Below are 18656 nucleotides of genomic sequence, written 5' to 3'. Positions count from 1 at the left end.
CCCCAAGAAAAACTAGGTCTGGGAAACAGGGGTGGAGATGAGGTACTGCTTGAATTTCTTTTTCCTTAGCAATGGACTAAATTAATTTTTGCCAAGTTAAGTCCTTTTTATATGATAGTAATTGGTGTGAGTGATCTCCCTGACTATCTCAGCACAGGAGTTCTTCCACCATATTTTCTCCCCCGCCTTTTTCAGGAGTTTAGTGAAAGAGCAGGTTGGTGAGTGTCTAACAGCTAGCAAACACCAACTGGCCAGTTTTGTGGCAAACAAGGTTTGATTCAGCATTTGAGAATGCGCTCCCCCCAACTCCACCAATTACTCCAAAAATAAATAAATAAATAAAAAGTTACCACCTCTCCCCACAGTTTTGTCGTATTTACAACCCTTAGGTCACCAGTGGCATAGCACTTGGAACCACAGCTGATCAGCTCATCTATGAAAATTTCTGCAGAAAACTGTAACCAAGTGGAACTTTGTCATCCTTGACTTACTAGAAACAACAAATATTACAAAATGAGAGATTTCTTTCTCTTGAGCAAGTCAGTCAGGTACCTTTGAACTCTCAAAGTCTGATTCAATCTAAAATTGAGATCAGTACAATTTAAATATCTAAGCCTATTTTAAAATAGGAACCTTTTTATCTGAGCCTTTGTTTCTCCGGCTTATAGGTATAGGCAATCTTTTCTAAAAAAACTTCCAGATAACTTTTTTTTCCTCATGTTTACAAAAGTTTTGACTATTATTAGCATAATAGACATAAGCATGAGGAAAGTACAAAGTATTATTAGAATTAATACTATTTCTTGAGCTTAACTGCTTCCTTAGTTTTCCTTGCTTTACTTAGTTCTTTTAATGGCTAATGTGTGAAGTCTAAGAGAGGAAAACTAGAACATAGTATTTATGGAGAACTTTTATCTTTAAAGCACCACATAAATGCTAAGCAGTGGCAAAAATTTTGACTGGTGTAACATTTCCAGCTTTTTCAGCAGTAGACATTAGAACTCTCTGCAGCTCCTGCCTATTTGTATGTGAGTAATGTGTACCACTGACCAGGACTAAGACATAAATAGTTCTGATGGAAACTTAGAAGTCTTCATGTAATCATACACATCTTTTTCAATGTAGCAATGTTCTACAGAAAACCAGCATATATATGTCCTAATTCTGAAGTTCTATGTCACTTCAAATTCAAGATTGACTGCATCTATCAAACATCCTTATGACAAATATTCCAAAATTATTCTGCTTTAGCTTACCGCTCTGCTTGTACTGTTTTAAATACATATATATATTTACAAGCAGGACAAAAGGGGTGTAAAACAAAATTCAGCCTCCCACTACATCATCTTTTAAAGGCAACTTCCCCAAGCTGTGTCATTTTCTTAGACAACATAATTTAAGCTGCCTCCAGCCCCTTGGATTTTTATTACAAAATGGTTCTTTCTTCAGCTGTGTCCTTTTCTTGGTGGCTTTTTTTGGTTGTTGCTGTTTTTATGTAGGTTTTTTTGTGTGTGAAAAGAACTGTGTTTGAAACAGCATCCATGTACTTCTCCTTGTCCCTCCAATATGCTATTTTGGATGTTAAAGCCACTACAAGAGCTGAGTAAGGCTAAGCAGAGAAATAGCTGTGCTGAAGATGCTGTTGCTAGAACTCCATGTGTACTGCATTTGGATCAGACCGCGATGCAAAGCACAACCCTGAGCTCTTATAAGTTTGGATGCTTTATAAAATAGCACTGCTTCCATAGAAATCAAAACTTTCCTATAACCAGGAAGAGTCAAAAATGAAAAGATCTGCCCTAAAACATTATTGCATAAGCTAAAATGATGCATTTGTTTTCTTGCTCAGAGAAAATATGAAACTGGCAAACCAAATCTGAAAATAGTTCATCACGAAATCCACCTGAGAGATCTTCAAGACTGTACTGATTGTGAAACTGAAGAGAGAAAATTTTAGGGTTTTTTTTGTTGTAGTTTTCCTTTTTTTTTTTTATTTTTGATTGTTATGAAAACTAAACAGTGCAGATATTGCAGAAAATAACATGTATTTCCTCAATATGAGAAAAGAGTAGTTTTGTGAAGCTGAGGCTAATTTTCCAAACATAATGTTCCACTTCACTATTTCTTGCTAATCTTCCACAGTCTAAAACCAGATTCCTTCTGTTCCAGTAAGAACTGAAATGTTACTAATTGGCCACTGCAAATTTTGAGTTTATCAAGTTTGTCTCATAACATTTGTGAAAAAGCTTCAGATAGATGACCAAATTTCAAGAGAAACATTGTTTTTCCAGACATGGGACTGGAACTCAGTACATTATACCTGGAAAAAAACAGGACAAAATGAGAGAAATAGCATTTCATTGAAACCACAGAGAAATGGTAAGTCATATTTCATATCTCAGCATACATGTAAAGCTACAGCTCATCCAGTGCGTTCAAGAGCAACAGGTGCAAGCCCACAGCAGGCCAAAACACAGAGGGTCCAGTCTATCTGTATTCCCCCTTCTCTTGCTCCCTATGAACAGCAGGCTCCCCCCAGACAAGACTAAGGGGTGCTAGGGGCCAAATACAACAGCACAACTGAATTCTCTAGAGATGGTGACCAAAAGAAATGCAAAGCTGAGAGGATTTTTAGGATAGATCTCAAATTATCTAAATAACTCCTGAGAAATATATTCTAGGAAAGAAAAAAAAAAAAAAAGGAAAAAAAAAAAAGGAAAAAAAAAAAAAAAAAAGGCAGTCATTGTTATGTTTCCCCACAGTTCTGCCTTGAAAACAAAATATATATGTTTTTCACACTTTTCTGGTTAGAGCTGCTGTCACTTCCAGTGACTCAATATTGTAATTCATATTGTTCTTTTAACCATTACTTGAATACTGAGAGTACTTTTTCCTGTGCAAATTATGAAACACTGATCCTGTAGTGCTCACAGAGAGTGAGCACAGGAGCTGAAAATATACAAAGGTATCACAGTTCCACGAAGTGGACATGAAGAGCCCTGTTTTTGATTGCCATAACATCCACATCAGTGCCAAGAGGCTTTGAACTTATTACAAGTTATGTTTTGCTTATTTGATCTGAATTAGGTTATCTGTAAAAAGTAAACTGAGCAAAAGCTGCACTGTTAGGCAGAATTCATATGGAATGCCTTGACTCCACATCCCCGTATTCTTTGCTTTGAAAGGAATAAGGATATGGAAAATGTCAAGGTTTTCCCCCTTCAGATTATTATTTAATCAAACTATTGTGAGAAATTTAAGTCATACCAACCGTAGAGGGACACTGAATATGACCCTTTAATGGCTGTTAAGTAATTATTCTCTGAATATAAAACATAGTGGCAACCCTTAAATTAACTCCAACCTTTTTTACAACTCCAAGGTGGCAATTTTAAACAGTGAAGCATTACGTTAACTCAAGAAAAGCATGGCCTAAATATTCCTAGCAAATTCTGGCAAGAGCAAGTGCTTATGAAGATGCAGTCACAGTTGACCTGCATGTGCCGCACAGGTCTGATTTCTAAAGAACTCATGCAGATGAATCAGTCACTCAATACAATATACTCCTTCAACTGTGCACACATTTATGGAGTGCCTAGGAAAGAGTATGCTCTTCCACCAGAAGATGGAGAACACACAGGTGACAGAGGCAAGTGTCTCAAAGGGACAAAGAGTTCATGCCAGACAAAGCCTGATGCTGAACACCAGTCTTAAAAGAAAGTCTTTATTACATACACAGCCCACCATCTCAGGTCTCTGATCTTAGCAGGCCTCTGCAGTAGTATTTTTACAAGATCTGAGAACTCATCTGTTCTGGTAACTGCCATACACTGAAGTTTTTCCTGAAAACTGCACAGCAGTACTCAGGACTTGTGGCACTCCCTGAGTAAAAGATAGGACACAAACGGGTGTTGCAAATATTTAAGCAGCATATTGAAAAATATTTTAACATGCAACACTCTCTAAGATCACCTTCCCAGGCACAGAGGGCTCTCATTCCCCTTTTGCTGCAAGTCAATGAACCATTTTTACCTACTTTTTTTTTAAACATGGAATGTACTGCACACTGAAGTTTAAGATCTTTACTGATTAATGACTGATTTAGCACTTGCCTGTCTGCTAAATTGGGACTTTCTACAGACAGCTATCATCTTTTGTTAAACTCATTAGTTTTTTGATACTTCAGAGGGAAAAATAATTATTTCATTGATACTTGAATTCCCTTTCCTTTTATTGTACCCAGAGGTATGTTTCACTCTGTTCTGCAGTATCTTAATGCTTTTTTCTGATATATCAGTTTACTATATGTATATTGGAGTTATTCCCTGAACAATAAATCAACCACTGTCTTGGATACAAAATTATTTTTCTCACACTAGATCTAAAATGTACAATGTTTTTTAGACAATCCCAAGAGTAACACCTGGCTGACAATTTAAAGAAGTCTGCAAAATTAACTGACCAAAGCCATCCAGACATGCTTACCAGGGAAGAAGGATGCTTAAGAACAACCAAAAAAATGTCCATGGCACTTCTATAATCCTACCAAATGAGAAGTTGTCGGATTTCTTTCCTCAGTTAGAACAGACACAGCATTGATTCCAACATCACATGCATACTACAGCTCTTCTAATCCACCAAATGCTTACTTTACTGAACATGCCACAATTGTGAAGTTCATTTGGCCACTGGGAAGAATTCTATAAATCCTGCAAAGCTACCTGATGTACCACTCTACCGCTAACTCATGTGGATGGACCCGCATGTTTTTGCAAACCTCACTGAGGGATTAGGACATTTATCAAAGCTATGATTTCTTCCCCGCAATGCTATATCTATTGTATAGTAGGAGTTTTGCAGGTGCATGATTTATCTGTCCTGTCTTTAGCTACAATACCCTGCAAACAATTTTTATTTTGTGCTGGGGAAACAAACACTCCTCCCATAAATTGTTTTGCTGCTGACTGGGGAAAAGGCTCCTGCTCTCTTGACAATAAAACTACTTGTTTTCTCTGACCATGGAATAATAATTCCAATCTGAAGTTCAACAATTAAGTAATATGGGGGAAAATATTGATTTTTCTCAGTATAACGTCTGAACTCTTATTTATTGTTAAGCATTGACATATTTGATTACTTGAGGGACATTACATGCAACACAGCCATTGAAGTTTCAAGTGAAGGAACAAAAAAGAAATGTCAAAAAACAGATACAGCTCTTATTTAGAATAGAAAAAAATACATATATGATTTTTGTTACCAGCATGATTCAGTTTGGCTGAATTTCTATGAAGATTTTAAGAAGTGAGGAAGCACACTCGATATCCAGGAAAACTAGAAATGAAGAGCATTCTCTTACTCAGTGAAATTATAGTCAAGTCTACAGGCCTTTCACTCAAGTTAAACATTCACAGAAACACATATATTGTATATGACACATTTGAATGTAAAAAGGCTAATATTCGCTAGCTTTTCTAGTACTCAGCAAATCTCTTAAAAAAGTAATAGCCTAACCATTCCATGCCTTCAGATGTGAAAAATAAAGGAGAAAGCAGAATGAACAATAAACAGAAGAATAAAATAAGAAAAAAGAAGTATCCAAGATCAGCTCTCAGGGTACTCAAAACCAATTTCAGCTGCCCCAGATATCATCAAGTAACAAATACAGAAGAGATGAACATGCATTCAGGTCTATAGAGTTACCTAGAAAAGTCACTTTCTTTTCCCTTAAGCTTTAGCCATTCATGCTAAAGAGGGAAAGATACCACTAATTAATTAACATGTATAAGACAATTAGAACTGGGAAGTTGAGTATAAGCTATTTGAATTCAGTGTAGCAAAGTCTGGTTTTCCAGGATATGACAATACAAAGGTACAGATTTCATGAAGTCAGTAAATGTCAAGAAAAATGACATTAAAATTCCCAGTATGAAAGACAACTTATGAGACAATGTTTTAAGGCAAATCAGCTGATGAGATTTTGTTTTGTTTTGCTTTTATTCCTCTGGAAAAGAAAAGCAACAAAAGAGTACTACAATCTAAATAACCCTGTAGGTTATTAACAAGTTAAACACTGTTCTCTCCTGCATGTGTCTACTGTGTATGGTGTTATTACATGACCAGATCATAAAAGAAAATTTCCCTCTAGATAAATTCAATCAAATGTTTCCAAATACATAAAAACATTTACTTACATGTAGGCACATAAATGCAAAAAAATATCCTTCCTCTCATTGTATCTTCCCTTCAAAATATAAAAACTACAATCTTCTCAGTAAAGATCACAAGTCCAATTGGCTGACTGGCATTTTGGATTAGTGTACTATGCTTATGAATTAGCAACCCAACCAAGCCACCACTAACCAAATCAAAATTACTTACATTTTAATAAGTGCCACGCAGTAAGGAAATCACACAGACCTGAAAAAATTGTCAGCTTTCAAGAGATTACAATGCTGATATCATCCCAACAGATTACATATCTTCCCAACAGATTACACATTGAGAGGCTCAAGTTGGAAGGCAGAGACCTTTTGAATCCTGGTGGATCAACAGAGAGAAATCATGGAACCTCAAGAGAGGAAATCCAGCTGAGCTCCACAGAGCCTGGCATGCAGAGATGCACATAGACAATCTTTGCTTAGGAGATACTGTCAGCTAGGGGAATAACTCAGCATAGAAAAGCCTATGGGATTTTTCTGCTCCAGGGCTCAGTAGTATGAAGAAGATTCAGCTCCATCCTATTGAAGCTTATCATAAATACGACAGGAAAGAGGAGAAAAAAATAATGATGGAGCTCTGCTTTTCTGTTTCTCCCTGCTGTAACCAGAGCACTTTTTCATTTCCCCAGAAGTTTGTCTGGGCTCTTAGGGGTTTGTCATCTCAATTTTAAAATGGAAGTACTGCAGTCATGTCCAAGTTGCAAGAAGCAGATGAGAGACAAGGAGCAGAGACAGATGACAAGAGAGGAGATGACCAGAAGCCACAGCAAGAAGCTCCAAGAATAAACAGATGCTACCTTGTCTCATCTGTGTTTTCTGTTTTGTGTTTCTGAGCCTACTTCTCACAAGACAAGACGTGAAATGAATGCAGATGGAGATTTATGTCACATTTTTCCCAATTGGTTTTAAAACTCTGCTTTGTGAATACAATCCTTTCCAGAGCTGAGGACTGCATTTCCAAAGCCTGAGGATGGATAGAATTTCTTACCATTCTAAAAGGACACTGGTCTAAAAATGCTAGAGGATTAAAAGCAAATTAAACTAATACAGTTACCATAGAAATTTCTTCTAAAAGTTATATTTTAAATTTCCTATTTCTAAGTCAGTAGAAAGTACTTTGCAACCCTGTGCTCAGAATACAGATTTCAGGAAAATTTTCCATATAGCATATTCAGTTGTAGACTCTATTTCTTCACTCATACAGGTATCGTTACATTACGACAAAAACAGGAAAAAACAGTAATATAAACAAGATATGTACAGAGGCTTACCACATCAGTTACACTATTATCTACCAACAGAGTTCTGATTCATTGGTGGGAATATCTACGAAGACTACCAAAAGATATTTTTAGAGATACAGTATTTGTTCAGATTAAAACATTTTTAAAGCCGCAAGAATCACCTACACTTCGCTTCATTATTATTCAAGTGCAACTTGTAGTGAAACATTCTATAGATACCAAGACAGAAAATTAATGGGTATAGCTCTAAAAGGAGAGAATAGTGCATATTATGCCTGAGGGAAATAAATGTACTTACACCTAAAGAGGAAAACAAAAAGTTACCATTAACTCTCAAGTAGGCTTCCTGAGCAACCCAAACTTTCCAAAGCTCTTTCCCAGACTCTGAAATGGCAGTATTACTGTTTCCTCTTTTGTAAACTTCAGGAAAGGGAATGGTATTTACTCTCCACTTACAAGTCTTATATCATCATTATTCTACCAAAACTCAAATGAGAAGTTAAATGGATTGCTACAACTTAATGTTATCAGAAATAGCGTATTGACTAGACCAGCTTTCAAAAACTGCAAGCACATCCATAAAACATTGAATCAAACAGAGAATCTGTGGAAACCCAAGAGGAAAAAAAGAGGGATAGTAAGACAGACCCAACTGGAAAATCCTGACCATCTCCAGAGGAATTCTTTGTACTTGCCAATATGCCAATCCATGGAAAAAAGAAAAAAAAAAAGTTTAATACTCCTCAGTCATGCTAAGATGCTGGATCTCCAGAAATATCTGAGAAGCCAGAAACTATTGATAGGACAATGGACAGTGACTAAGAATTGAAAGCCAAATATAATACTAAATTTGGAAACAAAATAAATAAAATGTTTAAGCTAATTCAGCTTCAAGATATTATTGAAAGAGATTTGGATGATGAGAAAAAATTAACCTCCAAATTGCAAACACTTGCAGTAACTTCCTTATGAGCATTTCTTTTTTTCAGTCATATAACAGAATGTATATAATATATAGAATGTATCTAATACACAATATAATAAAAGAACCAAAGCTGTTAAAACTTGGAAGAAACACAGCAAAAGATACTAAAGGTCTTACAGTAATTCATGTAAACACTTGTAAGTGCAATGAAGGAAAACAAAGAGAAGATACTAATGACGTTTAAGTCTACTGGCAGAGTACTTTAAGGATGCTAATAAAACCATGAGCAAGGTGAATTTAAGAAAACTAAAGCACATGCAAAAGCTCAACATGGGGAAAATATGGGGAGGACAGAGTGGATTACTAATAACAGAACTTCATCTCATTTGTCTATGTATATTAACATGGGAGGTCAGGTGAGAAATGCTGTGAAGCTGTTCTTTAATTTATAGAGATAAAAATGAGTAGTTGTTACATCTTTTTGTTTATCTTTTGCACTTTACGCTTCAGAAGAAATATCTAGAAACACTAATTTGAGGGGAAACCATTAATTTCTTTTCAACTGGTTGTTGATAAGATTTTTATTTTATGTAACATGCTCACAGAAAATAAAGATACTCTATAGCTTAAATATGGAAGAAAACTTTATCTCATATTCTGTAGACTGAATATACTTATGTTACCAGCTCTCTAATTTTTGAAATATCTGTTTTAGACTCTCATTACACTCAAGTTGTTCACAGATATTGTGGCACAATTGAATATTTTGAGATAAACTACTCAAATATTTGAAGGCATTGTCAACCTGTTAACAAAATGTAAGTCATAAATTAGACACTGAATGGGTGGTAAGACCACCAAGATCTGAGGTTACCAATTGTTACATCTCCCTTAGAACGTTCATATTTCCTAATTAGACTTATCCAACAAGAATGATAAACATAGATCAAAATAATGAAAGATATATATTCTTTTTTGCTATTGCCAGATTTGAGACAGAAATGGCTTAATTCATAAAAAATTCTCAAGATAAGTTATTCTTTAATGCAAAACATTGGGTTTATACAGAGCTGCTTTTATTTTTGAAAACTTAGTTTTGAAAAGCAGAAAATTTCACTCTAAATATAGATAATAGAGTATCCTCAAATTTAAGATGAAATAGAAAGGAATTTAGTTGCTCGATATATGGTAGAATTCAGTTTTGGCAACACAAATTACATGTGATCAGTTCATGGATCAAGTCTAGATGAATAAAGAAGAGCAAACCTCTCAGATGAAGCAGCAAAAATGCTGTTCATCTGTTTCTTTAACATTGGAATTATACAGTTTGACAAGACCCTGATAAAAATTCATCTAAAAATACAGATAACTTTAAGAAACAACTTTTAAGTGATATTTATTCAAGATGGTAAAGTGCCTTTCCATCAAGATCCTCATGCATATATGCAATCATAAGCACACGTGGAAGTCGATTCAGGCCAGTAGATTCATTATATTACTAGAATTATTCACAGATTTTCATTTATAAAGCTTAAATATCTAACAGAATTGAACCTGTTCTCAAGACAAATATTATAATTCTTTGCAAGAAAAAAATACATGGAGACTTAGATACAAAATGGAAGATTTTGTTGTTTGATGCAGGCTATAAAAGAAGACTGGGAAGATTAATACTCTCTGGGAAGCATATTCCACTTGTTATCTACAGGATATCTTGCACCTTGTTCTGAAGCATTTAGCAATGGCTCATGGAACAAGAGATGTTTAATGGTCTGATATGGCCTTACTGCATCAATCACTGTGATATAGCAGTCAAAACCAGAGGGTGCATATGGCCCTGTTTGATCTTTACAAGGGAATTCCACTATGCTAATCGCTAAAACAGATTGTAAGGATTGTTCATTTATCTCTCTTGTGCATTTTATTACTTAAAAATCAATCAATCAATAGTCTGCATGCAAAAATTTCTGTATTTCAAGGAACTCAGTAGTGCTTGTATGCACCCACAACTTTTTGTATTGGTGTTCCAAATTGTGAGGACCCCTGTTGACCTTTTTGTTTTAATAAACGCATATTTTGCAAAAAATACACACATTCATTATGTCCCCTAGTTTCTTGAAAAAATATTATTGTGACTAAAGTCTACAGATACAATGCTTAACAACAGGAACAAACAATTGAAGTATGTAACCGTCTCGTTTTTTTTCCTCAATACTCTTATACACAAACATCCTTCTATTTACTTTCTATTAGGGCTAAGTTGTCCAAAAAATGATTCACTGTATCTTGTTTAAAAACAAACAAACAAACAAACACATCTTTTAATGAAAAAGGAAGAACAAATGCAAAACAAATGATTGTGCGATCTGAATTTTAACACCTATGCTTGCCTTTAAATCTTCAAGAATTTGCAGAGTAAGCTTATGCAGGCAACTTGTATCTAGGTGCAAAATTATGACCAAATTCAGATTATTTGTTAAAATCTTAGGTACTCCAATGAACACATTTTCCATTCCTCTCTTCATTCATTTGCACATACTTCTGTGAAAACTTTTTCACTTCTCCCTACTCAGAGATATTTTAACAGTTGAAGTCCAGTCAATATATGAAGAATTTTCATTTGAAAATTTACACCCTTATGATTTGACTTTCATAAGACAAATAGCGAGTTAAAGCACAAGATTTAATTGGTTGTAAAACAGTTTAAGATTAATAATGGCCAACAAATCTTCAGTATCCAAATGCCCAATACAAATTAATCTATGTTATTAAAAGTATGGCTGCTATACACTTCTTTTTTGAATTATGTTGAGATACCCATAGATTTATAATATTCTTGAGAAAATAATGGACTTCTTAACTACTAAAACTTGAATATACATGTTACAGGTTGGTACTAAGTTTCTCTAAGGTTCACTTAGCATTTGTATGATTATTTTTTAAAAAGAAGTCAGAACAGTCACAAGATTCTGTAGGTTGAGAAGAACATGTGAAGTTAGCAAAGGAATATGAATTCATGCTGAAGTCACAAACCAAGCAGCAGCATTGTAAAAAAAAAAAATTCAAAGAGAAAGCCATCTACCATGAACAGTTACATGTTTATTGCCACTACAAAATCTGTATGTGCTGATGCTTACTCTCAAATATGTTCTTGTTAGCCCATACTATTGTCACCTTACCATATTCTTATTTTCCTTTAGAAAAAGATCTCTCACTTCAATTTTGCAACTGGAAACACCCATGGATCTTTAAGGTGCTGCAACAGGCTGCCCAGAGACGCTGTGAATGCCCTGACCCTGGAGGTGTTCAAGGCCAGGTTGACTGGGACTCTGGACAGCCTGGGCTAGTATTAAATGTAGAAGTTGGTGGTCCTGCCTGTGGTGGTGGGGGGGTTGGAGATTCATGATCCTTGAGATCCCTTCTAACTCAGGCCACTCTGTGATTCGGTGATCTCCCACTTAAACAATTAGCTTTCCCAATTAATGCATAATCTAGTGTTTTTCTTCTTCCTATTACAATTTAAAGCCTATGAAGTACAACATATCTGTCACTAATTTTTAAAATATCAGTGAAGAAAAAGATGATGAACTAAAAAAAAAAAAAAAAAGAAAAAGAAACCCACAGATGACGAAGCCTCTAAAAATGGCAAGAAAGGAGTTGGGAATGCCTTCACCGGGAACTTCTTACATACAGATTAAAAAGCATGACTTTCCTCTAAATAATATTGACAAATAATATTAAGCAATATTAAGAGCTATGAAACCAAGTGACACTTCACTTAGCATTAACTATTCAATAGATAAAATATTTTTTAGGTCGAAGTCATAACCAGTAAGTTTCTTCTAGAAGGTCATAAAATAATCAAGTTGTTCTAGGTGTCTGTTCTTAATAACACACAAATTGTTGATAGGTTTTGTTTGCTTTTTAGCATTTGTTATTTTTGCTGTTGTTCCTTTTAATGCAACTCCAAGCTCATGAGAAACAAAGAGGAGCTAAGGACATCGCCTTTTTCCCCATGAGGTTATGCCATGAAGGATCAGTCACTAGATGTGAAATTATTATTCTTATTGTTTTCACCGGTTGTTCCTGAATAAGAAAGTTGTAGAAGGAGACAAATTCAAATTGCTAAATTAATATTTACACTGCAGTTTCATATTTTTCCTCCGGAATGAAAAAGTTCAGTTCACATGGAAAGAGATCTGGTGATATTTGTGGGAAGAAAGAGTTGAAATCCACCCTGAAGAGTTAGAGAGCTACAACCATGATAAATAGCATAGACAGTGGAAAGACCACACAACGAAGCACTTCAATTTCTTGCAAAGTATACTCTGTGAAAGGTATTTGAAAATAAAATCTTAAATTACAGACAGCTTTTCCAAGCCTTTGCTGGCATGAACACTACTGTGGAAATGCTGTTACACTAGCAATTAGGGATAACAGTCTCAGATATTAAGATACACCTATACAGCAGAATTGAAAATATCTCAATATTTCTCATACATATTCCTTGAATGATAAAAATGAAATTGCTTTGGCTCTGCTTGCCTTTAAGTTTGCATTTTCTGGATATTTTTCAGGAAAATATTTACAGATATTAGTTCATAACTTCTGTAAACATAGTACTAATTCATGTAGAAAAGTATGAGGATCGGGAAGGCTAAAGGTAGATTTTGAAAATATGTATATAGCATGTGGTGTGCCAGCAACACAGTCCTACAAATATTATGTTTGTCCTACTAATCAAGCATAACACATTGTGAGCATCTAAACAAAGCTCCTTGAAACCCTAACTTAATTTTTGCTAGCAATACATATCAAGAAGTACTGCTGAAAGAATTAATTTGATGAAAAGAGTATAAATGTTTAATGAGTGAGTCACAAATACAGCAAATTACTTCAGTCCAGTCTTAAACGACTCATTAATACTAACTATTCAGAGAAAAAAATTCCAAACTAATCACTAACATTTTAAAAACAATATGTGATGTCTGCAGAAATACAGCATCACCACTGAGTGCGACTACTGCCATGAAAAGCATCACATAGTTTTTTCAGAAAACCTTGAAAGGAAAGAATACAAATTCCTGCTACATAATAGATTGTTTTTGTCTTAAATTTGAATCACCATACTCCAGTGGCAAAAAAAATGATTTGGTACTCCTTAGCTACTAACTGAAGATGAAGAAGGTATCAAATGTAAATGGAAACAACTGTGCTGGCTCCTGATTCCATGAAGTCAATAAAAAATTGTCAACAGAAAAAATTCAAGAAGGTTTTATGTAAAAAATAATTATATATGTAAAGATATATACATACACTGCTGATGTTCAATGTCCGTGAAATGGCTCAACAAAACAGCATGTCACTGCCCCCACCTTCTCAGGCAGGTCTGATAGGATAAAGGAGGAGAAGGATGTCAAGCTGTGCTCTGGTGATCACCAGGCATGAGAACAAGTGAGATACTCTCTGGTAACATGAGGTTAAATCCACACAGTTCCACTTTGCTGCAGCCACTCTTTCAGCCTTTAGTAAATCGCACAGTACTGACTTTGCCTTTTACTTCTCCTGCTGGGTCTAGCTAAGGATTGAGCTCCATAGCTGAATTTTGAGTATCCTTAAAGTTTGTGGACCCAAAATCGTAACAGATGTCCCCGCTGTGCAGAGAATTTTGCTTAAAGGTCCATCTGCCTGCAGACTGAAATCTGGGATTCTTTGCATCCTGCAGATCTAGATCTTTCAGACCAGTCACCATAAAAATACCGTATTTTTCATGAATACCAAGAAAGACCAATATTTTCATATGTGCCCCCCCTTCAAAAAAGAAATGCTGAGACTGTCTCAAGGTTTATCAAGGCACAACCTTTTCTGTTATTGTTGCTTCCAAATAATTGTTTCCTTGCTGCAGGAAGGGAATAGATATGTGCAGTTACTTTTAAACCCCATATATTACAGTGCTCCCCACTTACCAGAGCATGGGAGGAATGGAGCCACTTCTGCACTGCTACATGTGCAATAGGGGAAAGGATATGGACAGGCCCTAGACTACTGTCTTTTAGAAGAGAAAGCACAAAGACAATAGCACTAATATATTTAGCAAAATGATTTAGATATGTTTCTGAATCAGAGTAGGAGACTGGACAATTAAATGACAGACAAAATCGTAACAACGCAAAAGCAAGAGAATATGAAGAAATGAAAATCAGGAGACGGAAAGAGAAAATAACAGAAAGGGGACAAGTGAAAGGAGATGGAAAAAGTATTTACTATGCAATTAGATTTCATGCAGGTAAGCGCTCAATTCCTTCCTCTCTACTGCTTACAATACCACTTTTCAGAAAAATTCTCCACGCTCCTCATGGTACATGAAGGGGAGGGTGGATGGGGGAAAAAGAGCTTCATCTGTGTTCAGGCTGTGGTTCTCCTTCTCAGGTTCTTCCATTAGATCACTACATTTTGTGTTTTGGATGAGAAACTTGCTGGACTGAAGAGGACACTGCACTTGAGCAGAGTTGACCCCAACCCTAAGAGATTTCTGTGCAGGAGCTCACAATACCCTTGACAGAAGAGGCTCCAGTTCCCTTCCTTAGCTCATTCTCAGCATAGCATCTCTACATTTCTTTACAGAATTAGCATCTTGCTGTCTCTGTGTTCTCTCATAATTGCTGGCTTTCAGGGGCCAATCTCCCCTCTGTCTATCCTCTAAAAGCAAGAGGATCTCTTCCTGAATGAATTCATTATCTTTTTGCTGTACGCCTTTTTGGTGGCTGGCAGGCAGGCCGATAAGCTTAAGGAAGGGATTCTAGGAATAGACAAAAAAGCTTCTTTACTTTCCTAAATAGTCTTGAACGTTGTCTACACCTAGGTCAGACCTTCCTTTAAAAAAAAATCCTATATTGCCCTTCCTTTGACTTGCTTACTCAATCATGTATAACCTCTGCTTTGTAGCCATCCTCCTTCCTCCTGGACCAGGTCCTACATAGGCAATCATGTCCTACACAAGCAACATGTCTCTCCATTGCTCTCCCCTGATCAACCTGAGGAATCAACACACATCGAGACATGAAGCAGTGAATGAAGCAGTAATTAAAATTAATCAGAATTCAAAGGTTATGGCAGTGTCCCTTTATCTGAAGCTGACTGCAAGTGTATTTGTTTCTTCAATTCCTAACTGTTTTAGAATGATGTATTTTAACTCCACTTAACCAAAGGAAGTCAAAGAGTGCATCTTCCAGCTATTTTCAGAAAACATTAAGAAAAAGGAAATATATGTAGTTTTAGACATGGTAAATGTTAGCCATTGCTTTATAATTTGGCATCCTGTTCATCAGCTTAAGGGTAATATTTTAGAAAAGAAGTTATAACACCTATCTGGAAAGCTGAGCAATGCTTTTCAGCAGCAGAGAATCCTTCAAATGCATTTATATGTGGAAATAAGAACAGATTATTTGTATATGTAAATCATCATAGAGGCTGAATGTAATAGTCATAATAACCATAATCTGGCCAAAGCTACTATTCTGCAGAAATATCACAGGTTGACTATTTTTAACATAAACTATTACTTAACTTTTATGGAACACCTTTAATATTCTATTGAAATTCAGATGTCTGTGTTCTTTTATTACTGGCAGAATTAGAGAGAGAAAGAAGTCAAGCCTTCCATGTGGCATTCATAGTTTTCATATATCAGTGAAATGCTCTGTACCTGGATTCCAGGTTCATTCAATCATGTTGACAATCTATACTGTCCTTCTCTTGTTTGCATTTAAAAGAAACAGAAGTCTGCCAAATAATTCAGTTTTTCTCCTGTTTTCATGTAAGGCAATTCAATAGCGACTCACATAAGATGCATGTGCGTAGTGGTCAAAATTTGTTACAAGACCTCTAACAAAACCTCATCAGTGGCAGATAACATTCTTCGCTCTTCTGCTTCTAGCTAATATATTTGCCTTTATATTTGCTGTTTTTTCCCCAGCAAGATCTTTTACTGCCTACCCTTGACTCCACCTCTTAAAACGTCAAATTGGGCTTGGAAAATTTTTAATGGGTGTTAAGACCTACCGATAGAGAGCAGTCCAGTTCTTTTTCAAAAGGACTCCTCAAGCACAGTGCAATCTAATTGTTTCCATAATCACTCAGTGAGTCCAAGATCCCAAAAGTGCCACACAGTCCCATTTCTCACTTATACCAGTGGGTGACATGCTTGCAGAAAAAATGGTTAGACTTTAAAACAAGGAAAAAAAATAAGGAAATGGTGTCTTTTTTTTCCCCCCAAAATAGAACACACACATACAAAAGCAGATGAAGGGGAATGAATGCTGAAAACGAAAATGAATTATCTCCACTTCACTGAAAGAAAACCAACAAATGTCTTTACAACGACAGTAAAAAGCTGACTGGGGCCTGAACTTGCTTTCACTAATGTCAGTAACAGTTTGATTCAATGGGAGCAAAGTAAATCCCATTAGAGCCTTTTAAAGAAAAGTCCTAATAAAAGCAGACGTTACAAAGTAAAGACCCTGTTCAGTCCTCACTTACTGTGTAGCCATTGTAAAGCCACACCACTGTATCTGGGGGGCCGCAATCAGATCTGGAGTATTTCAGCTCTATGCTCACCACATCGCAGAAGGCCGAAAGGAGATGCTGTACTGAAACAGGAACTGCAAATCTCTCCTGGCCATGGATTTAATACATTGCTGTTAGGTTTACATAAGATCTGGCTAGGTCCCAAATGTGCATTCCTCGACACTCATACTGCCTGATTTATGCTGCCTTATTTGGCTGGCAAAAGAATCAAATTGGTGACTGGTTTTGAATGAAGGCAATTAGGGTGGTTGATTGGTTTTGTAATTTGGAGAACACCACTCTAGAGTATAAGTCAATTGTGTAGAACTATCCAGGTCTTTAATCACTGGTTTCACTGCACAAAGAACTGATGCTTTACATCATCTGAAATTTATACCAGTTATAATCAATTCAATTCTCCCCACTGCCCCCCGTATTGCATCCTCCCCTGCCCTGCACCTGGCACAAGCATGGCTTTTTACCAGAGTGCAGCCAATTATATTTCAAAGGTGTATCCAGATTTAATTTACAGGTTCAAGAGAGTATGAGGGGGTAATTATCTTTACAGAGCATCTGACAGCTGTTGTGATATAATGCTCCAACAGTGCCTGCTAGAAATCTGTCGGGAAGCACTTGTTTAAGTTTGAGTAAAGTTAAACAACAGACTGATGTCTGCATGTCCTGGAAATCCACGTCATCAACAAAGACACCACTTTCCCATATGTCTCCTGGGTCCCTTCTGGAAGACTAGAAATTCTCATTTCAAAGAGGGCCTCTTTTTTTCCTGATTGAATTTTAAAATAGAAAGATCTGCAGGTATTACCCACGAAAAATTAAGCCAAGCACAGGATAGGAAATCATACATATTTTGCCTATGTGTATTAACCATATACTTTTATTTAAACACATAGACATCTGGTCATAGAACAGTTTTATTAAAGCTTGCCAAATATGAGGGCTTCTCCAAAAATAATGCCTCCTATTTTGCGATGTTGGCTCCCGATGTCAGAGGCAGATGTTGGTGGTATGGCAACAGAGGCTGAAACTTCCCAACAATACTCTATTACATTCTGTTGCCATGAGACAGATGGCAGTAGAGGGGCGGTCTGATAGAACAGTGTCTGACTGTTGAAAAATACTGTTTTGTAGCTGAGAATTTGCTCTATCAAATAGTGTTATTGTGCTCTTTGTACCTGTTGTAGTTTCCATGGAAATAAATAGGAGGCATTTGGAGTGACCTATGAAGAAAAAGCTCTGGTTCCTACACTCAAGTAGTATTGAAGCTGACTGCTAGACAATAATAAAATCATGTCAAAAGGTTTCTATAGCATAGGTAGATTATGTAATTGTTAACTGCCTTTCAATACTACTTACAATAAGTAAATTCCATAGCAATTGAAGTAATCCTAAAGTAAGGAAAAGCGTTTGATTTCCGTTTCATTTCACCACTTTTAAGCAACAAAGAATAAATAAAAAAATCACTTTCACACTGGGAATATTGATCACTTGGTAATGTAAACAATAGTGCAATGCATATACCCAATCTTCTCATCTCACCTTCTCAGAACTCTGCACATGATACATTCAAGAGGACTGCTAAACTTTAACTAGACTTACTTTATAGTATCTGCTTACCTAATCATATTCACATGCATACAGGGACTTGACTAAGACAAAAAAAAATTTATACAATTGCAACCA

General features: G+C 36.0%; 1 protein-coding gene across 1 annotated transcript in view; it reads right to left on the bottom strand.

Annotated features, from left to right (window-relative positions):
- RBMS3 (RNA binding motif single stranded interacting protein 3) overlaps window positions 1-18656 on the bottom strand; it is a 687926-nt gene that overhangs the window by 482841 nt on the left and 186429 nt on the right.

The sequence above is a fragment of the Lagopus muta genome, chromosome 7, assembly GCF_023343835.1.
Source record: "Lagopus muta isolate bLagMut1 chromosome 7, bLagMut1 primary, whole genome shotgun sequence".
NCBI lineage: Eukaryota > Metazoa > Chordata > Aves > Galliformes > Phasianidae > Lagopus > Lagopus muta.
Note: the sequence above shows the minus strand (reverse complement) of the source record. Positions and strands in the feature narration are given on the sequence as shown.